The 24,460-nt window shown below is 45.2% G+C and overlaps 1 protein-coding gene across 2 annotated transcripts in view; it reads left to right on the plus strand.

Annotated features, from left to right (window-relative positions):
• The window catches only part of LOC124721242 (nuclear hormone receptor FTZ-F1 beta), a 411,982-nt gene that overhangs the window by 154,388 nt on the left and 233,134 nt on the right, over nucleotides 1-24,460 (plus strand). For both annotated transcript variants that reach the window (XM_047246101.1, XM_047246102.1), the window contains exon 2: nucleotides 1,827-1,875. The gene's annotated coding sequence lies outside the window, so the exon portion shown is untranslated. The remainder of the gene's footprint in view (nucleotides 1-1,826; nucleotides 1,876-24,460) is intronic.

A 24,460-nucleotide genomic window follows, 5' to 3' on the forward strand; every position in this document is an offset into this window, starting at 1 on the left:
GGAGAAAGACAGGGACACAGCCACTTGTAATCGAACTTGCCTAGTAATGCACCGTGGTGTTCAGACCAACCTACAGGGCAGCTATGGCTTTAATTCTCGTACACTTACTTCCTGATTTGCCCAACATTGGTAGGTTTCAAGAATAAGATCCGTGTGAGAACGCGTATAACTAAACAAGTCGTAGGTACCTCTAACGAATGAAGCATAATTCATGAAACCTTTTGTAAAGTATAGTTGGTCAAGAAACAAACCAGGCTCTTTTGAAAATAAAAATTCGTACTTCATAACAAACGCGATTTTTTTATTTATTTGTCTTATAGCTGCTTAGCTATTTATCCAGAGAAACTGTATTTAATGTATTTAGAACTTACATATTCATCTGACACATTTACAGTGTAACTTCAATGTTTCTATTTTCTCCCGTAATTTCATATTGTCACTCTAGATACCACGAACATGTAAACTTCCTTACTGTTATTTTTCGTTTTACGGTATAACACTCCTGTGCTGGTGTTGGTGATGACTGAAAATCGTATTTAATTCGTAGAACGTTTTGAAGGGTATTATCATTAGAGAGAAATGACTAATACGACTAGGACTAAAAAGATTGTGAACTCCTGAAATCGATCTAATAATGCGGTTTCTGGGGTTCGCTGTCTTCACACGTTTTAGGCTTATATACATTATAATAACCTATGCATACTCGACATTTCCACGTAAACGACTGGATTGATTTATACTAGACTTTGTACACATGTCATTTACAATCTCGACAGAATCACTGTGAATAAGAACCACCTGCCTCCCATAATGGTGGGGGTGAAAACGGGATGACATCGTAGAATAACTCAGGTATGTCTGGAACAATCTCAACTATTTTTGGTATAAAAGTGTTGTGGGTGAAAGATGCCCCTATTGCACCTCGAGATGGGGATCACAAGAGCGTGATATATAAGAAATGTATTGAAACGACCTGTTCATATTCCATTCATGTATTTTAGTTTTTCTTCATCGGGTCAGTGGCCTGTGATACATGAGATTTTTTGTATACACGAAGTATGTCTGTAGTAAAACGATGGTTGTTCGAAATCACATAAGTCACCACCGCCGTCGTCACTTACGGATGTCATACTGACGACACAAATTGGCATCATCAAATTACGTTATTGATGAAGCCACTGGTAACATCAATGTTGCTGACGTCACCGAGTGTGCCAAGAGGTAAGTGGCGTATTCGGTGGTCATTTCTCCTGTGGCGTAGAATACCCGTTGCTGTGCAACTCGCATGTGAACATATATTTGAACAAGAATGACTTTTTAATTTTGTCGCTAGCCTCTGTTCGTAGACTGTAAACAACTCGTGGAGCTCATGTTCACGTGCGAACCAGTGACTCATCAAGTTATAAAACTGTTAAATGTGCATACACGTACGACGTTTCGAAAATACATGAAGACAAATGTGTATTGCTATCACTAAAAGGCCGTTTATCACACCCTAAAGATGGACCTCACAGAACAGGAAGATCAGAAATATTAAAAACAACCTTTTCAGATGTACAGCCTGTTATTTAAGTGAAAGGAACAGAGTTTGTGTTATAGAGTGGACATAAATATCATGGAATTCAAATTTGTGTGTCTGTGATGTGCGCCGGAAAGCTGGAGCCTTTTGTGTTTGTCTGCAGCGCCACGTGGAGCAGTGAGTGTTCAGCGCCGGGCAGTTGGCAGCACGGCGTGCTCCGTTAGACGGACGCTGCAGCGGCAGCGGTGCCGCCAGCCGCCATTGTCTGTAACAAAACGCTCATACCTTGTTTGTTTTCTGATTGCAGGTTCTCGCGCCCGCTGGCACCACCCTTTACTTCCTCGATCATTCATGAGGTAATTATTATTCTTTAATACTTATACCCACCCTTGTCTTTGAGATGTTATTCACAATTATGCTTTGTTGCGTGGGGACCCATGTAACTTCCTTTGTAAGCAGTCGTTCCGATATTGGTCTCTTGAAGAATACGTGACTCATATCATCGTTTAAATATACGAAATAGCAAAAATTTCTTGATATACTTACGTAATTGTTAAAACTCTTCAGAGACGGTAATTAATTAATGAATCAGTGCGTTATTGTTCAAATAGTTCAAATGGCCCTATGGGACTTAACATCTCAGGTCATCAGTCCCCTTGAACTTAGAACTACTTAAACCTAACTAACTTAAGGACATCACACACATCCATGCCCGAGGCAGGATTCGAACCTGCGACGTAGCGGTCGCGCGGTTCCAAACTGAAGCGCCTAGAACCGCTCGGCGACAGCGGCCGGCTGCGTTATTGTTCTTTAGTTTGTTTTTGCTCCAGAGCAGTCGTCATCAATCTGCGGTCCGAATTAAGCCTTCGTGCGGTCTGCGTTCTCAGCCGTATTTTATAATAAAATGCATCTACCTACTAACAGCTGAATCCAGAAACGAGAACCAACGTTAACAGCTTCGTAAGATAGCAGCTTTCCTGCTCAGCAGGCAACAAAAATACTTGGGCAGGTATATTGTAAGATGGACTTATCTCTGGTGAATTCGGCGGTGATCTTAAAGAGTTGGCCGTTTACCTCAGGGGCAGAGAGGTACGTAGCGTGACCACTGTTGGGTTAGATGGTCCGAGAAGGTGAATATTTTGTTAGTGTTTCAGTGCTGACAACTCAAGCGCGTGCGCGACTCGTACCGATCAGCTGCTGAGACGTAAATTTTAGTACGAAAGTAACATGGATTTGTGGACGCGCATTATGGAGACGCTCATCTCCACTTGTGGTGCATATTTGTAGCGAGGTGCATGGAGTTAAATTACGTCTGTTGTAATACAACTCAATGAGTTGAAGAAAAGTGGCATTCAAAAATTTATTAAACATTTGTGATCGTGTCGTATATTACATAATGTCACAATAAATTTAACTATAACTTACATTACTGTTATTAACCAGTTAATGATTCGTTCATACAGACAGTACTATAACCGTACTTCAGGCAATTACAGTGTCAAAGCTTTGACGTCGGTGAGGGTGGGAGCCATGCCATCCGAAACAGGAAACAGTCGACACGGAGTGTTCCGAATGATACCGACTCTTGCTATCAATATTAGTGAGCCGGTGGGAAACTTATCGCATCCCTACTATAGCTAGTCTATTGGGGACTCAGAGCATACTAATGTTTGTAAGTTACCAGGTAATAATAAGATCGGCGTATACTCGGCCTAGGTTTGGAATTTTGACGACTCCTTATCTAGAGAGATCGAATTAAGCTGCCAAAACTTCTCATACATAATCCTGCATATGAACCAAGCTACGATAGTTTCGATAATATTCGTTCATAAATTCGTTTGTCTAGTAGATGGTCATTGTTACATATGTCCCTTAGTGTTGTTTGTCGTTTCCTGTCGTTTGTTTCTCTAATTCGTCTAACTCATACATGATATCGCCTCCATGGAGTGACGAAAAGCCGATATGTATAGCCCAGTTCGATTGCCGTGGCCTTTACGAGGCCCACTGAGCTTTGTGAGCTCAAAAGAGACGCTCGTCGAACAAATAAGCTAAATGTGAACGCAAACCGCCGAAATGGAATCAAATCGAAAGGCTTGCGCCTTGCTGGAATGCACACGACGTTATTTATTGATTTAATTAATTATTAGACTGATTTCGATAACTACCGCAACAATATCTCTTTCAGAGTGATCCGAGAGCCCATAATCTCATCCGGATTATTTGACAACATACGAACAACTTTATAAATAGGAAATAAAAAGAAAATCCATAATTAATAGTTTCCAGGTTCGTGCGTGGGCTCGAGTAAATCTTCGTAAACGTCAGTCAGAGAAATCAGGAATTTGTTTAAACATCTCGCACTGATTTTTTTAATTTTCTTCATTCGATTTTACGTTTATGTAAATGCTGTGAATAGTGACATAGAATTTTAACTTAACCACGTTGTTTATTGCCCCATTTGACGAATTATCAGTCGCGAAATTGGATATAGCCTTGCAAAATCAGTTTCGTTTAGTTAGCGTATAATTTGATATTTGCTGCACACTAAGCAATGAAGCGCATCTTTTATATTTTCGAGCTTTGTGCTTTTTGCCTGTGTTACAGTTATGTATCAGTTTCGAAGTAATCATTTTCACTGTCGTAATTATTGATAAGTTATCTTGTTAGCTGCAGTCACCAAAACGGGCAACACGAAACACAGAATAACGCAACAACTGCCAAATAGAAAAGTATTGGGATATGGTTCCCGTCTCTGCGTGATTAGCTCGGCATAGTCTTTGTGGCCCTCGTCCATTGAATTCAGTGAATCCACGCACGAGAAATATGTCGCCCAAATCTTCATCAATATAGCTTTCCGGATTGCTATGTACGGCTTAACTATCAACACTGCCGGAAAAACAAACCCATCACAGGACCGAGCAGTAGTGAGTGGGTATTACTGTCGTCAACAGCCAGTACCGTTGGTTTACGGAACAAGTTTGTTTGCAGACAAAACACACAACACAGAACCATACACACTGGCACCGTTGTGCAGTTTCTTTAGTGCATTGCAGATGCAAAAATAAAGTGGGGTAAAAGTCAAATGAAATGCAATTACTTTGTAGAGAGCTACCGGAGAACAGAGGCCTATTATACCAAAACACAATACCTCCAGAATATCCAAGTTAATGGAGACCCAAGATTGCACCTATAACCTAAACACACGGATAATCCAAACTATATGTGTTTTTACCGGTCAAACTGAAACAGGTGATAGTGGGTTCACAACCGATTAAACTGAGATAGGGAACCAATGGCCGGAAATGCATATTTATTGTGTGATGTCCGTCACAGCATACACCGCATAACAACGACGTAACTCATCTATATATGAGAGGTAGCTTAGAACTAGGAGACGGACACAGGATACCTTTTATCCCGTTCGACCGCTATAAAACGTGGTATAACAAAAACGCACCTGGCATGGAATAACAAAACACAAATTTCAGCTAAACGTCACTATAGAACGTGGTATAACAAAAGCGCATCTGACTTGGAATAACAAAACGCAAATGACAGCTAAACGTCTATGGCTAAGTATCAGTATACATCATTAATTAAAAATTTAAAGAAATAATTTGTATTTTCTTTGAATTATCATTAACAATGCCACGACCAAGACGATCGAATATTTCTCGACAAAGCCGTAATGCAAGAAGGATACAAAACATTGCGGGTGAAAGAACTGAAGAAGAACAACAAGATGAAGCCACCAGCTATCCAATTGAATTTTTAAACTCCTTGGATGTGCCTGGCTTACCACCGCACAATTTACGCCTAAAAGTTGGCTCCGTAGTAATCATGCTTCGAAACATAAACCAACCAAAACTGTGCAACGCTACGCGTTTGGTGGTAAGTAAATTGATGAACAATGTTATTTACGCGACGATACTCAAAGGAAAATTCGAAAGTGACGAAGATCTCATTCCGAGGATCCCAGTGGTCCTAACCGGTATGCCGTTTGAGTTTAAAAGACTTCAATTTCCGATCCGTCTTGCATTCGCCATGACCATTAACAAATCACAAGGCCAATCCTTGAAAGTTTGTGGTTTAAATCTGGAATATCCATGTTTTCCACATGGTCAATTATACACTCCTGGAAATGGAAAAAAGAACACATTGACACCGGTGTGTCAGACCCACCATACTTGCTCCGGACACTGCGAGAGGGCTGTACAAGCAATGATCACACGCACGGCCCAGCGGACACACCAGGAACCGCGGTGTTGGCCGTCGAATGGCGCTAGCTGCGTAGCATTTGTGCACCGCCGCCGTCAGTGTCAGCCAGTTTGCCGTGGCATACGGAGCTCCATCGCAGTCTTTAACACTGGTAGCATGCCGCGACAGCGTGGACGTGAACCGTATGTGCAGTTGACGGACTTTGAGCGAGGGCGTATAGTGGGCATGCGGGAGGCCGGGTGGACGCACCGTCGAATTGCTCAACACGTGGGGCGTGAGGTCTCCACAGTACATCGATGTTGTCGCCAGTGGTCGGCGGAAGGTGCACGTGCCCGTCGACCTGGGACCGGACCACAGCGACGCACGGATGCACGCCAAGACCGTAGGATCCTACGCAGTGCCGTAGGGGACCGCACCGCCACTTCCCAGCAAATTAGGGACACTGTTGCTCCTGGGGTATCGGCGAGGACCATTCGCAACCGTCTCCATGAAGCTGGGCTACGGTCCCGCACACCGTTAGGCCGTCTTCCGCACACGCCCCAACATCGTGCAGCCCGCCTCCAGTGGTGTCGCGACAGGCGTGAATGGAGGGACGAATGGAGACGTGTCGTCTTCAGCGATGAGAGTCGCTTCTGCCTCGGTGCCAATGATGGTCGCATGCGTGTTTGGCGCCGTGCAGGTGAGCGCCACAATCAGGACTGCATACGACCAAGGCACACAGGGCCAACACCCGGCATCATGGTATGGGGAGCGATCTCCTACACTGGCCGTACACCACTGGTGATCGTCGAGGGGACACTGAATAGTGCACGGTACATCCAAACCGTCATCGAACCCATTGTTCTACCATTCCTAGACCGGCAAGGGAACTTGCTGTTCCAACAGGACAATGCACGTCCGCATGTATCCCGTGCCACCCAACGTGCTCTAGAAGGTGTAAGTCAACTACCCTGGCCAGCAAGATCTCCGGATCTGTCCCCCATTGAGCATGTTTGGGACTGGATGAAGCGTCGTCTCACGCGGTCTGCACGTCCAGCACGAACGCTGGTCCAACTGAGGCGCCAGGTGGAAATGGCATGGCAAGCCGTTCCACAGGACTACATCCAGCATCTCTACGATCGTCTCCATGGGAGAATAGCAGCCTGCATTGCTGCGAAAGGTGGAAATACACTGTACTAGTGGCGACATTGTGCATGCTCTGTTGCCTGTGTCTATGTGCCTGTGGTTCTGTCAGTGTGATCATGTGATGTATCTGACCCCAGGAATGTGTCAATAAAGTTTCCCCTTCCTGGGACAATGAATTCACGGTGTTCTTAATTCAATTTCCAGGAGTGTATGTGGCATGTTCACGGGTCGGGAGACCATCTGCGTTGTTTGTTCTTGCGCCTGATAATAAAACAAAAAATGTCGTGTATCACAAGGTACTTAATTGAAGGGTGGAAGCTATGCACCAAAAAACATAAAGAACAAAGAATAATTGAAATACTTAATTTTTTATTTGTATTTCCTAATAAAAAATTGAACTTAACATCCAAAATCTGATTATTTATTGGCTTTAAGGCGGAGCAAAGCCGCCGGCTCAGTTTAAAGTAATTGTTCAAAGCGACGACCGCCAGCCGTAGTGCGTGTATTTCAGTTCTGTCGCACTCTCGCAAAGATTCCGGAGACACTGTAACAGGCAACGGTTGATAAAAATCATTCTCCCCTGACCACCAGACAGACATACAGGGTTATTACAAATGATTGAAGCGATTTCACAGCTCTACAATAACTTTATTATTTGAGATATTTTCACAATGCTTTGTACACACATACAAAAACTCAAAAAGTTTTTTTAGGCATTCACAAATGTTCAATATGTGCCCCTTTAGTGATTCGGCAGACATGAAGCCGATAATCAAGTTCCTCCCACACTCGGCGCAGCATGTCCCCATCAATAAGTTCGAAAGCATCGTTGATGCGAGCTCGCAGTTCTGGCACGTTTCTTGGTAGAGGAGGTTTAAACACTGAATCTTTCACATAACCCCACAGAAAGAAATCGCATGGGGTTAAGTCGGGAGAGCGTGGAGGCCATGACATGAATTGTTGATCATGATCTCCACCACGACCGATCCATCGGTTTTCCAATCTCCTGTTTAAGAAATGCTTCTGCTTTAGCCTTTTCCGTAAGATTTTCCGAACCGTCGGCTGTGGTACGTTTAGCTCCCTGCTTGCTTTATTCGTCGACTTCCGCGGGCTACGCGTGAAACTTGCCCGCACGCGTTCAACCGTTTCTTCGCTCACTGCTGGCCGACCCGTTGATTTCCCCTTACAGAGGCATCCAGAAGCTTTAAACTGCGCATACCATCGCCGAATGGAGTTAGCAGTTGGTGGATCTTTGTTGAACTTCGTCCTGAAGTGTCGTTGCACTGTTATGACTGACTGATGTGAGTGCATTTCAAGCACGACATACGCTTTCTCGGCTCCTGTCGCCATTTTGTCCCACTGCGCTCTCGAGAGCTCTGGCGGCAGAAACCTGAAGTGCGGCTTCAGCCGAACAAAACTTTATGAGTTTTTCTACGTATCTGTAGTCTGTCGTGACCATATGTCAATGAATGGAGCTACAGTGAATTTATGAAATCGCTTCAATCATTTGTAATAACCCTGTATGTACACGACTTGGCTCATTGCACGTGTGTCATGAGAAGCCCGCACACACCGGACCGGCGCATTACCTTCGTGGCACGCACACCACTATCCCTTATGTCAAGTTGTCCATTGCATAAGACAGCCTGTGATGTGTGAGGTGTGTTACTGTGTCTAGTGCTTGACGCGTAGCAAATGATGACATGTTAATCGTCACGAAGGTAAGCAGACATGTGCTGAATGTACGGTGCGGTTGGATGCAGTGCCCGTAAGGCAGCACGAATGTAGAGAGAACGCTTTCCCAACGGGCGTCATCCTAATTGGAAGAAGTTTGTCTCCATGAACACCAACTTATGAGAGCCGCCAAAGACATGCCCGAACACCAGAATTTTTCGAGGAGATTGTGTATAATCGTGTGTTCGAATACCCAGCAATAAGCGCCCGTCAACTTGCTCGTGAAACACCCGCCAGGTTAGCCGAGAGCGCTAATGTGTTGCTTCCTGGACTCGGGTTGGCGCGCCGGCCCCATTGACGACGAGGGCCGGTGTGTCGGCCAGCCTGGATGTGGTTTTTAGGGGGTTTTCCACATCCCAGTAGGTGAATACCGGGCTGGTCCCCACGTGCCGCCTCAGTTATACGACTCGCAGAGATCTGAACACGTTTCACACTATTCCATGAGTTACACTAGACAAAGACAGCTGGGGTGCACTAATTCCTTCCTGGGGGGTACAGAGTGGTGGCAGGAAGGGCATCTGGCCTCCCCTTAACATTAGCCATTGCCAAATCCTATCCTAACCATGCCGACTCTGCGAAAGTGCGAGATAAAGGCATAAGCAAAAGAAAAAAACTTGCTTGTGAAACGCACACTTACAAGGATACAGTGTGGAGTGTGCTGGTGGAACAGGTATTACACCCCTATCATAAAGAACGTGTCCGAGCACTGGAACCAACGGATTCTGAGCCCAGCTTTCACTTCTGTCGTCCCGGGTTCGATTCCCGGTGGGTCAGGGATTTTCACCTGCCTCGAGATGACTGGGTGTTTGTGTTGTCCTCATCATTCATTCAAGTGGAAGACTGGACTGAGACAAGGTTGGGAATTTGTACGGGCACTGATAACCGCGCAGTTGAGCGCCCCACAATCCAAATATCATCATCATCATTCACTTCTGTCGATGGATTATCAACTGCAGCGCAGTAATCCCGGACTTCATACTGTTTGTATTGTCCATGGATGAGGCCTCATTCACCAATGATGGTGTTCTTAACAGCCGCAACTGACATGTCTCGAGTGAGTATATCACCACGTCACTCATATCTGTGGCCACCAACAACGATTTTCGATCTACGTATGGCTGGGCATTGTCCAAGGTCACCTAACAGGACCTTACTTGCTGCCTCCGCTTTTGACTGGTCCAGTTACCTTGTGTTGCTGAGAGTTGTGCTGCCGCAGTTCTTAGAGACTCTAATTCTTGTTGCCCGCGAAAGGACGTGCTTTCAACACGACGGTGCACCAACCTCTTTGATGTTAATGTCAAATGGTTCAAATGGTTCTGAGCACTATGGGACTCAACATCTGAGGTCATCAGTCCCTTAGAACTTAGAACTACTTAAACCTAACTAACTTAAGGACATCACACACATCCATGCCCGAGGCAGGATTCTAACCTGCGACCGTAGCGGTCGCCTGGTTCCAGACTGAAGCGCCTAGAACCGCTCGGCCACACCGGATGTTAATGACGGCGAGCACCTGAAGAACACGTACCTTCATCGTTGGCCTGGAAGGGGAAGTCCTGTACCATGGACAGCGCGATCACCGTATCTCACACCTTTGGACTTTTTCCTCTGGAGTGACGTCTAGACGTTGGTCCATGAAATTCCCGTAGAAACGAATGAAACCTGCTTTCTAGGGTCCAAGCTGTCTGTCTCCTGGTACAACAGACATCAGGGATCTTATGAGAGATTGCGGCAGAACTTCATGCACCATTGGTATGCATGCATTGGGACTATCGTTCGTCAGTTTGAGAAATTTCTATGAGCTACATTGTTGCTATGCGGTGTACGCTTTTTATGTCCATAAATCTGCATTACCGATCATTGCTTCACTATCTCAATGTAATGGGTTGTAGACCCACTATCACCTATTTCAGTTTAATCCAATAGCTTTGTGGCACCTCGTCTATACGCATGCTACATGTTATCATTTGAAAGCCCACTACATTAATTACGCACTGCTGGGCGGACTCTGACAACTTATTTGCGAAATTGTGCTTAACGCTCTTTACTTCATATCACTTGCTTTCTGTTCGCTTTCGGAAAATATCTTCTAATTTTCTCTTTTTGTTGTTTATTCTTTTTTTTCGTTTCGTCGGTTCTCATTTTCTGGAGTCACAACGCGATTAAAGTGAAACGAACTTGGCCTACATCCTCTGAAGGCAACGAAAAGTCCCGGCTTCGGGAAGGTAGCCGGCCGGAGTGGCCGAGCGGTTTTAGGCGCTACAATCTGGAGCCGAGCGACCGCAACGGTCGCAGGTTCGAATCCTGCCTCGGGCGTGGATGTGTATGATGTCCTTAGGTTAGCTAGATTTAATTAGTTCTAAGTTCTAGGCGACTGATGACCTCAGAAGTTAAGTCGCATAGTGCTCAGAGCCATCTGACCCATTTTTTTCGGGAAGGTAGTACTAAGTGGCTGCTGCCGGACGACTTGACTGGCGTTGCGGTAATTTTGTTTACGTGCCACCGTGTGTGTAACATTGTTTTCTGTAGAAAACAATGTTAGGTAATGAAATCTTAACTCCAAACTCTAGGTTAACGGTTTAAGCAGCGCACTGCAGAGTAGTTCTCAGGACGCACGACTTGAACGACAGACATCATCATAGTTTAACCCATTTGAACGGAATATTTGTAAATTATATGCAGAAACCTTTCTCGTGAGTCAGTTGTTGACACTGTATCGAAGTCCCTACTGCAGTTCGTTAGATTAGCCTTCAGACAGAAAAGACAGAAACGTGGCAACGGACGATGTAGTGATAACAGATCAACGCGTTTCAGTGCGTCAGAGTTCGTTCTAATGGGTTTCTCGATCGCCTTGTCTTCGTTCTCTTTCTCTACCTAACACACTTCCTTCACCATATCTGCGCCATCTTCCGACGGTAAAACGTGAGCCATACGCATAATGGTGTTTTACAAACGAAATTATTCGTTCTAAATGTAACAATACTACAGTCTTCGTTTAATTTTTTCAAAATCGCCGCACTTTGCACGGTTAATCCATAAACGCGACAATCCGCAACATGACTCTCGGAGGCTTTGTATACTCAGAAAATACACTACTGGCCGTTAAAATTGCTACACCAAGAAGAAATGCAGATGGTAAACGGGTATTCATTGGGCAGATATATTATACTAGAACTGACATGTGATTACATTTTCACGCAATTTGGGTGCATAGATCCTGAGAATTCAGTACCCAGAACAACCACCTCTGGCCGTAATAACGGCCTTGATACGCCTGGGCAATGAGTCAAACAGAGCTTGGATGGCGTGTACAGGTACAGCTGCCCATGCAGCTTCAACACGATACCACAGTTCATCAAGAGTAGTGACTGGCGTATTGTGACGAGACAGTTGCTCGGACACCATTGACCAGACGTTTTCAATTGGTGAGAGATCTGGAGAATGTGCTGGCTAGGGTAGCAGTCGAACATTTTCGGTATCCAGAAAGGCCCGTACAGGACCTGCAACATGCGGTCGTGCATTATCCTGCTGAAATGTAGGGTTTCGCAGGGATCGAATGAAGGGTAGAGCCACAGGTCGTAACACATCTGAAATATAACATCCACTGTTCAAAGTGCCGTCAATGCGAACAAGAGGTGACCGAGACGTGTTACCAATGACACCCCATACCATCACGTCGGGTTATACGCCAGTATGGCGATGACGACTACACGCTTCCAATGTGCGTTCACCGCGATGTCGACAAACACGGATGCGACCATCATGAAGCTGTAAACAGAACCTGGATTCATCCGAAAAAATGACGTTTTGCCATTCGTGCACCCAGGTTCGTCGTTGAGTACACCATCGCAGGCGCTCCAGTCTGTGATGCAGCGTCAAGGGTAACCGCAGCTATGGTCTCCGAGCTGATAGTCCATGCTGCTGCAAACGTCGTCGAACTGTTCGTACAGATGGTTGTTGTCTTGCAAACGTCCCCATCTGTTGACTCAGGGATCGAGACGTGGCTGCACGATCCGATATAGCCACGCGGATAACATGCCTGTCATCTCTACTGCTAGTGATACGAGGCCGTTGGGATCCAGCACAGCGTTCCGTATTACCCTCCTGAACCCCCTGATTCCATATTCTGCTAACAGTCATTGGATCTCGACCAACGCTAGCAACAATGTCGCGATACGATAAACAGCAATCGCGATAGGCTACAATCCCACCTTGATCAAAGTCGGAAACGTTGTGGTACGCATTTGTCCTCCTTACACGAGGCATCACAAAACGTTTCACCAGGCAACGCCGGTCAACTGCTGTTTGTGTATGAGAAATCGGTTGGAAACTTTCCTCGTTTCAGCGCGTTCTAGGTGTCGCCACCGGCGCTAACCTTGTGTGAATGCTCTGAAAAGCTAATCATTTGCATACGACAGAATCTTCTTCTTGTCGGTTAAATTTCGCGTCTGTAGCACGTCATCTTCGTTGTGTAGCAATTTTAATGGCCAGTAGTGTATCCCCAAACAACCTCAGAAATTTTGTCGGTGAAGCTGTGGTTCACCCTAAAGCTTTTAGAATGTAAGCGGGTTATTGGCAGGCCTACGGAGTGGGCCGCCAAAAGTTGTTAAAGTGAGGATCGGCTGAGTGGCAACGTCTTTCGCCATTGTGTCGATAACATTGAGCTACATATAGCAGCCAGCCCCAACCCTTGCGTGTGCCGTGGAGGGCAGGAAACGCTCTAGAAATCGTCGGCTGCGCTGCGAGAGAAGAGGGGGGAGCGACAGAGTGCGTGGTTTTGTGGAGGTCGCTAACCGGAAGCCACAGACGGCCTTGCTCGTGTACTTCCGGCGCCGCGCCGCCACCTGCAACGGCCTTCCCGCAACAGACTCGCTGCTTCTAGAGCTCTCTCAGAGACTATTCCGGCTATTCAGATAGGTCAGACGAGTCTACCGTACCGCACATGTATGAGGTGAAAAAGGGTGCTACACAGCAAATTCTGCAAGAAAATACTCAAGTACACTGGTGTCCAAAATTAAGGCATCAATCCGGGCGGGAAGGAGCGCCTGGCACGAATCCTCCCGGCGCATTTGTGTCGAGATCCGGTGAACCGGCCAGTCTGTGGATGGTTTTTAGGCGGTTTTCCATCTGCCTCGGCGAATGCTGGCTGGTTCCCCTTATTCCGCCTCAGTTACACTTAGAACTACTTAAACCTAACTAACCTAAGGACATCACACACATCCATGGCCGAGGCAGGATTCGAACCTGCGACCGTGGCGGTCGCGCGGTTCCAGACTATAGCGCCTAGAACCGCTCAGCCACCCCCCCGGCCGGCTAACAGGAACATGGGACGAATTTACTATCGTCAGTATGTTCTGCATGCGTCCGATGGACAACCCATTCAACATCTGCGACTGATACATGAAAACTTTGCTCCTTCAAACGTAATTGTAAAAAACACTCAAAAGTTGTACGGGCATGCATACCACCCTTGTAAAATATGATGGGTATTTAGAAATTAAAACTTTGTTGCTGTCTGTGTAGGTAAAATGTACTTCACGTTTCTGTCTCCATTCATGTAGAAGGTTTGTTGATTTTTGTCTTGTGTCCAAAGACTGGTTTGATGCAACTGAAGCTGCTTTTAAAATGAATATACGGGCTTTAAGGCTTAGTAGCATTTGTTACATTCAACTTAAAATTGTAAATAATACATCAAATGAAAGAGCAACTCCAACACGTTTTCTTACAAGTGTCCAGTGTGAGCACTATTCGTCATTAATCGAGTCTACAGGTGAGTTCTTCCCAAACCTTGATCAGTGGTAGCAGATGAACATACACACAATCCTTATGAACCCCCAAAGGTAAAAATCGCGTGGGATCAGATCGTATTTTAATGTGGAGCGCATGCAAAACAAGCTCTGTCATATGGCCCCTTGCGGTCCAGTCCAGCTGTCGGAACAACGTCATTGAACCAATCGCGTACTGAGTTATGTCAGTGAGGTGGCGCACCATCTTGCTGCCAAATAAAGTTCAGTTGTTCAGATTCCTCCAGTTCGAGAAAGAGCCACATTTGTAGCGCACCAAGATAAGAAACAACAGTTGCAGTTGCTTTAGCGAAAAACAAAGGCCCATAAACTTTCCGCCGGGTTATAGCGCAAAAAACATAATTCAGGGAGTCTCGTCGCAACTGTACCACCTCGTGGGGATTCAATGACCCCCACATGCTCACATTATGTGTTCACATTTTCAGTTAGGTGAAATGACGATACATCACTGAACACGACACGATCCAGAAAATCTTCATCGTCATGCAACGTTTCGTTTGCAGAGTTGGCTCGTAAACTGTAGTCTGTGGGCTTTAGAGCTTGTAACTACTGCAGTCGTAAGGACGTAGTTGTAAGTGTCTCCTTAAGTGTCCATACAGACGTCACTGCAATTGCTAATTCATAATTGAACTTCCGACCTGATTTCTTGGGCTACGCGTGGAAGACGCACTCGTTCAACACGTTCTACAGTCACTCTTAATCGTTCTATGCTCTTCCCTCTGCGCAGCCGGCCGAAGTGGCCGTGCGGTTAAAGGCGCTGCAGTCTGGAACCGCAAGACCGCTACGGTCGCAGGTTCGAATCCTGCCTCGGGCATGGATGTTTGTGATGTCCTTAGGTTAGTTAGGTTTAAGTAGTCTAAGTTCTAGGGGACTAATGACCTCAGCAGTTGAATCCCATAGTGCTCAGAGCCATTTGAACCAACCCTCTGCGCACCGGTATGCAAACTAAACTGTTTGAGTTGCTCTTCCATTTAATGTGTTATTTATAATTGTAAGTTGAATGCAATAAATGCTACAAAGTCTTAAAAGCCTTATATTCATTTTAAAACAAGCTGTATATACTATTCCAGACGTAGCTGTTATTTAAGATGGGAAATTAATTTATCTTGCCTTTGACATTCAGTTGTCGCTTGGTTTGCGTGTTCTTCATAAACGTTACAACGACCTTCGTCAGCCGGCCGCGGTGGCCATTCGATTCTAGGCGCCCAGTCCGGAACCGCGCGACTGCTACGGTCACAGGTTCAAATCCTGCCTCGGGCATGGATGTGTGTGATGTCCTTAGTTTAGTTAGGTTTAAGTAGTTCTAAGTTCTAGGGGACTGATGACCACAGATGTTAAGTCCCATAGTGCTCAGAACCATTTGCCCTTCGTCAGAATGCAGACGACAGTAGTTCAGGGTAGTGAAAGTATTGCACGCCTTGTGAATAAGTTCACGTATCAGGCAACCCTCTGATGTTTGGCTTCCTTGCTTGTGGGTCATTTCACCTGTGTACCGGGTGTCTCCTGAGAGCCGTCAGGCGTATTTTCGGCAGATATTTGCAATTTAGTTTTTGTATTGTATAGCTGGAATCATCCCAAACAGTTACTACTCGTCACGTCTTTCATGCGAAGTCCAGTGTCAACAGAACGCACGGGTTTGTTCCCCGATGCAAAGAAAATGCTCTTTCTACATCTATCTACATTTACATCCATACTCCGCAAGCCACCCGACGGTGTGTGGCGGAGGGTACTTTGAGTACCTTTATCGGTTCTCCCTTCTATTCCAGTCTCGTATTGTTCGTGGAAAGAAAGATTGTCGGTATGCCTCTGTATGTGCTCTAATCTCTCTGATTTTATCCTCATGGTCTCTTCGCGAGATGTACGTACGAGGGAGCAATATACTGCTTGACACCTCGGTGAAGGTATGTTCTCGAAACTTCAACAAAAGCCCGTACCGAGCTACTGAGCGTCTCCACTGGAGTTTATCTATCATCTCCGTAACGCTTTCGCGATTACTAAATGATCATGTAACGAAGCGCGCCGCTCTCCGTTGGTTCTTCTCTATCTCTTCTATCAACCCTATCTGGTACAGATCCCACACTGGTGAGCAATATTCAAGCAGTGGGCGAACAAGTATACTGTAACCTACTTCCTTTGTTTTCAGATTGCATTTCCTTAGGATTCTTCCAATGAATCTCAGTCTGACATCTGCTTTACCGACGATCAACTTCATATGATCATTCCATTTTAAATCACTCCTAATACCTACTCCCAGATAATTCACAGGAGCCGGCCGGTGTGGCCGAGCGGTTCTAGACGCTACAGTCTGGAACAGCGCGACCGCTGCGGTCGCAGGTTCGAATCCTGCCTCGGGCATGGCTGTGTGTGATGTCCTTAGGTTAGTTACGTTTAAGTAGTTCTAAGTCTAGGTGACTGATGACCTCAGACGTTAAGTCCCAAAGTGGTCAGAGCCATTTCATTTCAATTTACAGGATTAACTGCTTCCAGTTGCTGACCTGCTATATTGTAGCTATATGATAAAGGATCTTTCTTTCTATGTATTAGCAGCACATTACACTTGTCTACATTGAGATTCAATTGCTATTCCCTGCACCATGCGTCAATTCGCTGCAGATCCTCCTGCATTTCCGTACAATTTGTCATTGTTACAACCTCTAGATCTACCACAGCAGCATCCGCAAAAAGCCTCAGTGAACTTCCGATGTTATCCACAAGGTCATTTATGTGTATTGTGAATAGCAACGGTCCTACGACACTCCCCTGCGGCACACCTGAAATCACTCTTACTTCGGAAGACTTCTCTCCATTGAGAATGACATGCTACGTTCTGTTGTCTAGGAACTCTTCAATCCAATCACACAATTGGTCTGATAGTCCATATGCTCTTACTTTGTTCATTATACGACTGTGGGGAACTGTATCGAACGCCTTGTGGAAGTCAAGAAACACGGCATCTACCTGGGAACCCGTATCTATGGCCCTCTGAGTCTCGTGGACGAATAGCGCGAGCTGGGCTTCACACGATTGTCTTTTTCGAAACCCATGCTGATTCCTACAGAGTAGATTTCTAGTCTCCAGAACAGTCATTATACTCTAACATAATACGTGTTCCAAAATTCTGCAACTGATCGACGTTAGAGATACAGGTCTATAGTTCTGCACATCTGTTCGACGTCCTTTCTTGAAAACGGGGATGACCTGCGCCCTTTTACAATCCTTTCGAACGCTACGCTCTTCTAGAGACGTACGGTGCAAGAGTGGGAGCAAGTTCCCTCGCGTACTCTGTGTAAAATCGAACTGGTATCCCATCGGGTCCTGCGGCCTTTCCTCTTTTGAGCGATTTTAATTGTTTCTCTATCCATCTGTCGGCTATTTCGATATCTACTATTTTGTCGTATGTGCGACAATCTAGAGAAGGAACTACAGTGCAGTCTTCCTCTGTGAAACAGCTTTGAAAAAAGACATTTGGTATTTCGGCCTTTAGTCTGTCATCCTCTGTTTCAGTACCATTTTGGTATTTAAAGCGGAATTTTACGTACCTATTCAATAGTGCGGTCCCACATTAATCTAGTGCAATATTAGTTTTATCGATATGTATTAACAGGGACAGTAAAACATGAAGAGAGAAGTCAGCACGGGCCAGGGCAGTACTATCGCTGCTAGAGTACTGGTTTTTGTTCGTGTTTTACTACCCTGTTAATACATACCGGTAAAACAAATATCCTACTAGACTAATCTGGGACATTTCCATCGAATGGGCACGTAAAATTTCATTTTAAAAATAATTTTGTTTGTAACGGTAAAGAAACTGACGCTTTCCATCGACACTGGGAGTTGCATGAAAAGCGTTGTGGTCACTGTTTATTGGAACTGACTCCAGCTACACAATGCTAAAACGAAACCACAAATATATGGTAAAACACCAGAGACAATACTCCTGACAACTCTTAGGAGAGAGAGCCTGTGTATTGTGTCCAAAGCGCTATCCTATGACATGCATGCAAGGTTCAACCACTGGAACAGAGGCTAGATAACTGTCTGTTAGATGTGGCATTTTGCACTATCCTGACAGTCAATGTTGGTACTTTCCCATGCGGATTGGACATTATGCTGTTCTCTGTGGGCCGGCCGGAGTGGCCAAGCGGTTCTAGGCGATACAGTCTGGAACCGCGCGACCGCTACGGTCGCAGGTCGAATCCTGCCTCGGGCATGGATGTGTGTGATGTCCTTAGGTTAGTTAGGTTTAAGTAGTTCTAAGTTCTAGGGGACATATGACCTCAGCAGTTGAGTCCTATAGTGCTCAGAGCCATTTTTGTTCTTTGTGGATTGATAAATTTATTATTTCGAATTAGTGGAAACTGCAAGAGCGCAAGCCGATAACTGCTTTACGATACGGATTTACATTTTGCGAGCGTGGGTGGACGTCAACTGTTGGCGACACGTGAAAATGTGTGCCGGATCGGGACTGGAAACCACATGGTCTCTTCGCGAGATGTACGAACGAGGGAGCAATATACTGCTTGACACCTCGGTGAAGGTATGTTCTCGAAACTTCAACAAAAGCCCGTACCGAGCTACTGAGCGTCTCCACTGGAGTTTATCTATCATCTCCGTAAAGCTTTCGCGATTACTAAATGATCATGTAACGAAGCGCGCTTTATCGCGAGCGGTAGCTTCAACTACTTCGGCTATCCGAGCACGTACATTTCGCGATTACCGCACAGAAGCGAGAGTAAGGGTTGTGGACTTCTTGACGCATGGAAGTGTGTATCGGTCCTGAAGGCCTGCTCGGATAGCCCAAGTTGTTAAGGGGACCGCTCGATATAAGCGGGAAATCCGGTGCGGAGTCCCGGTTCGGCACAAATTTTCATGTGTCGCCAACAGCTGACTTCAATGCACACTCGCAAAATGCAAATCCACTTCGCAATATTTACCACAGCTGTAAGTGCCAGAATAGTGTCTGTGAAACGTCCCCTTGGAAAAATTATAAATGACTGTGCTTAAACTGACACACAATAATTTTAGCGCAACGCAATCTGACTTTCAAAAATCCCTACAAAAGAATGGCCCTGACTAACAATAACCTATACCTTTCATGAATCACTTACCTCGCAAAAATCTTCGTCACTCAAACTACTGCAATACAGCGTGCGCCAATACTGCCAGCTGAATAAAAGATTCTAACTACTGAAGGCACTAACTACTGATAGACACAGTTAGCAAATGAAAGATTTTGATAGAGAACAAACAATGTATTTACCTTAATAGTGTTCAAAAGTCATAATATATATATCAGTTCATGACATCCAGTCTTACAAATTTACTGTCTCTGATGGACACACGTCCAGATCATCCGCTCTCAAACCTCCGCCATCTCTCTCCACACATCCACCACTGCTGGCGGCTCACCACCAACTGCGCAACGCTATGCGTTGTTAACAGCCAACTGCCCAACACTACAATAGTAAATTCCAACAATGCAAACCAGCCACAGACTGCACACAGCACAAAGAAAATGGCTCTGAGCACTATGGGACTTAACATCTCAGGTCATCAGTCCCCTAGAACTTAGAACTACTTAAACCTAACTAACCTAAGGACATCACAGACATCCATGCCCGAGGTAGGATTCGAACCTGCGACCGTAGCGGTCGCGCGCTTCCAGACTGAAGCGCCTAGAACCGCTCGGCCACCAGCGGCCGGCCACACAGCTTAGTCAGTGATTTTCATATAGAGCGCTACATGGCGTTACCAACATAAAAACCTAAACAGCCTACTTACATCTGTTCCGTTTGAAGGATTTTATAATTTCAACGTGCAGACACTGTATAAACACAGGCATTGTAACTAACATCAATGATATCTGGTTTGATCTTTGGCATATCTGTGAAAGCGTTACAGAGAACACAAATATCAACAGATAAATATATCCTTTACAACGACCATATCGCAAGTTCTACGAGGCCAATTCGGAAAGTAAGGTCCGATCGGTTGCAAAATGGAAACCACTGTGAAAATCAAAAATGTTTTATTTGCAACAGTTCGCTACATCTTCCAGCTACTTCTCTACATACTCGCCGCTCCGATTTAGACATTTGTTGTAGCGTTGTACCAACTTTTCAATACACTCGTCATAGAAGGAAGCCGCCTCTGCTTCCTACCAATTCTCTACGCTTGTCTACAGCTCGTGGTCTGTGCAGAACGTTGTCTTCACAGCTAGCGGTTCGTGTGAACAGAGATGAAACTCTGGAGAGTCGGTTACGGGCTCTATTGTGGGTGATCAAACACTTCCCATCGGGAACGCATCTTCATTGCCCCTTCAGAGTGCAACCGAGAATTGTCATGCAGAAGGAAAAAAAATGGCTATGAGCACTATGCGACTTAACTTCTGAGGTCATCAGTCGCCTAGAACATAGAAATAATTAAACCTAACTAACCTAAGGACATCACACACATCCACGCCCGAGGCAGGATTCGAACCTGTGACCGTAGCGGTCGCTCGGCTCCAGACTGTAGCGCCTAAAGCCGCACGGCCACTCCGGCCGGCGCAGAAGGAAACTTATGACAGTTATTTTATGTGGGCTGCATGACATCAGGTGAAATCTCTCAGCCGGCCGAAGTGGCCGCGCGGTTCTGGCGCTGCAGTCTGGAACCGCGAGACCGCTACGGTCGCAGGTTCGAATCCTGCCTCGGGCGTGGATGTGTGTGATGTCCTTAGGTTAGTTAGGTTTAACTAGTTCTAAGTTCTAGGGGACTAATGACCTCAGCAGTAGAGTCCCATAGTGCTCAGAGCCATATGAAATCTCTCACCAGGCTCTCATACTTGAACACAATTGTTCTAAGCACCTTTACGTACTCACTGTACGCTCAGAACTGAAAAGTGTGACGTGACGCGATCGACGGGCGTACAAGAGACACTGCCCAACACATCTGTGCAAAGCTTCATCGCATTTTCACTATGGTTTTCATTTCGTACCCCATCGGATCTTACTCTCCACAAAGCCCTCTCAGTTCTGTAATGGATAACCTAACACAAAATATACGTATATTGATTTTGGTATAAAGCGATGTCAAAATAAATAATATAAGAGATTAATTAGAAATGTCTGGTGTGTTAGTTCGATATTTTACTTTCGAAGGACGGCCTTTTTTGTAAGAAATGCCAAGAACAGGATTTGATGAGAAATGTAACGCATAGTAGTTGAATCGGAGCTTGTATTGTGGAAACTGAACCTTTTCGTACTGAATGAACGGAGAGACTGGAAGGCACATTCGCACCGAAACTTATCGTTCTTTTGAATTATGCGAACTTGCGTCTTATACGTTGCAGTATTCAAACATTGCAGTGACAATGTTTCTTCACTGAGCAAGCCGTAGCTCCGTTTTTGCGAGGAGTGAGAGGGTCTCCTTGAATCATAAGAAGGTCCGGTCGTGCATCCGGCACAGCGATAATAGATGACGAATTTGGAACCTTCCGAAACTCAAGGCAACTGCGAACCGTCTACCAGGAAGGACACAACGACTTCTTACGATTCTGTTCGTCCCTGTAACGATACCAGATTTTCTCACGTAGTTTCTTCGTATCAAAACCCGATTGAAAATTTTATGGAATCCTTCAGTTATCAGGTGTTATGTAAGGAGCACAAAGCGAGGAGGCAACAGTGGTTGACAATTGTACTTGTCTTTGTGTGGACTGAGCTTTAAATTACCGCTCGGCCATCGATAGATTTTGCATAGTTTTTCCTTATCGCGTCCGCCGAGCTGGTCTCTTTAAATATGACTCAACCAGTGAGCCATACAACTCATATTTATCCAGTCCAATACTCACGATTTAAATAACTTAATTTCGTTAATCATATTAGATAATTCAGAAAAGCTGTGTCGTTCTTGATTTAAATAATGAAAACTGTACCAGTTACTTGTTTTTTGATGCGTAGCACAACGCGTTTCCAGAATTTGTTCTCATTTTCAAGTGCATTTGTGCATTTTTTTTTACACGTATATGTTTGTTGATGTCTTTATGTGTGGTTTTCTGCCTCGCTTGTGTCTTTTTGAAGTTAGACTGCAAGACTGCATTTCAACTACAGTGCCTCAAACATCGACGTAATGTGAACCTCCACCGTTAACATAACGGTACTAATAATATTAAATTATTTATAGCCGTTAGGAAATATGCTCGCAGGACTGTTTATTTTAGGAATAGAGAAAACAGAAAACATAAACTGAGTAAATTTAAGCAGAACCTTAAATACCAATTAGTGCGAGCAAGTTGGAAATCCAGAGATTCCGCGTAAGATCTTGTGCGTTAAAGGGACACAGCTGGGAAGGAGGGTTCATTTAGGCTTAGCTTTCTTAATTAAAAGTACAGGCAGCAGAGAAGCGGAGCTCTCATGTGACACGAAGACTTTTTCAGCCTCAGTTTGGACAAACAGCGGTCGGCTTACCAGCTTTAACCCTGTGACTCGCAGCTTCCATTACACGCCCTTTCTACGGACAAACTAAATGTAGGCGCTCATACACCGCAGCCTTCTCGATTTGTTTTCTGACAGCAGACTTAAGGAAGTGATCCGCGAGCAAGCGATATGTCAGTCTAGTAACAGAAGTCAAACGGTAAAAATATACCGCTTTATCCTCTGATGAAAGTTAATATTTATTGTTATGATGCGTGCAAGGAAACTCTTCACAGGTACAATATAAAGAATCTTCGCGAACCGCTTCGCCTTGTAAATGCATTGAAGAGTTGCCTGGGAATTTAAACAGATAGGACTACGCCTTTACTCTAAATACATTGCCAGAGAGAAAAAAGCGAAGCTCCAAGAAGCAGAGGAAGAAACGAAATGAAACCTCAGGGACTGAGAAGATATGTGATATTTCAGTGATTACAGAATCAGTAGCTGGCGTTGCTAGTACATATCGAAAAATTCAGTGGCGGTTTTATCACACTAGTTTCAATCGTTAGTACGTCAAGACACATAGCCCGTGCAAACAAGAGCAATTTTGCGTGTGGTGCGTAGGTCTGAAATAATTTGTAACGCTGCAATGTATACGACGAACGTTAGAATGGGAGTAAAGTCTCCAGATAATGAGCTATTGCTCATTAATCGAAATGGTACAGATGAAATGCCTCGTATGTCAATCTCCGAGAGGTCAGACTTTCTTTCTTCGCGAATACAGAATCTTTCCTTCGTCTTGAGTGGGTATTGGTTCGTAAATCTAGCTATTTAGCATAAATGTGTTAGTGCTGAAACTTCGTGGCCGTTTAAAACAGCGTACAGGACTGGGCTTCGAACACGGAGCCTTAATCGACAGAGCTTCGTAGCTTCATCTGTCACGTTTCTACACTAAATGAGAAGAAAAACTGAGACACCCAGAAAACATGGTCAGATTTCGTATACGTATACACCATCGGCGAGTACGTAAATCTTTAGAGTTGCAGTTCTCTGTGACACATAGAATGGCCACCAGAATTCATTAGTGTTGTTCGTGTTTAGTGTTGTTACCAGGACAGGGAGGGTATATACAGTGAAGAGCCAAAGAAACTGTTACACCTGCCTAATATCGTGTAGGTCCCCCACGAGCACCCGGAAGTGCCGCGCCGGCCGCGGTGGCCGAGCGGTTCTGGCGCTGCAGTCCGGAACCGCGGGACTGCTACGGTCGCAGGTTCGAATGCTGCCTCGGGCATGGGTGTGTGTGATGTCCTTAGGTTAGTTAGGTTTAAGTAGGTCTAAGTTCTAGGGGACTTACGACCTAAGATGTTGAGTCCCATAGTGCTCAGAGCCATTTGAACCATTTTTTGGAAGTGCCGCAGCACGACGTAGCATGGACTCGACTAATGTCTGAAGTAATGCTGGAGGGAACTGACACCATGAATCCTGCAGAACTGTCCATAAATCCGTAAGAGTACGAGGGGAGGGGAGGGGGGGAATCTCTTCTGAACAGCACGTTGCAAAGCATCCCAGATACGCTCGATAATGCTCATTTCTGGGGAATTTAGTGGCGTGCGAGAGTGTTTAAACTCGGAAGAGTGTTCCTGGAGCCATTCTGGACATGTGGGGTGCTG

Source organism: Schistocerca piceifrons, chromosome X (genome assembly GCF_021461385.2).
Source record: "Schistocerca piceifrons isolate TAMUIC-IGC-003096 chromosome X, iqSchPice1.1, whole genome shotgun sequence".
NCBI lineage: Eukaryota > Metazoa > Arthropoda > Insecta > Orthoptera > Acrididae > Schistocerca > Schistocerca piceifrons.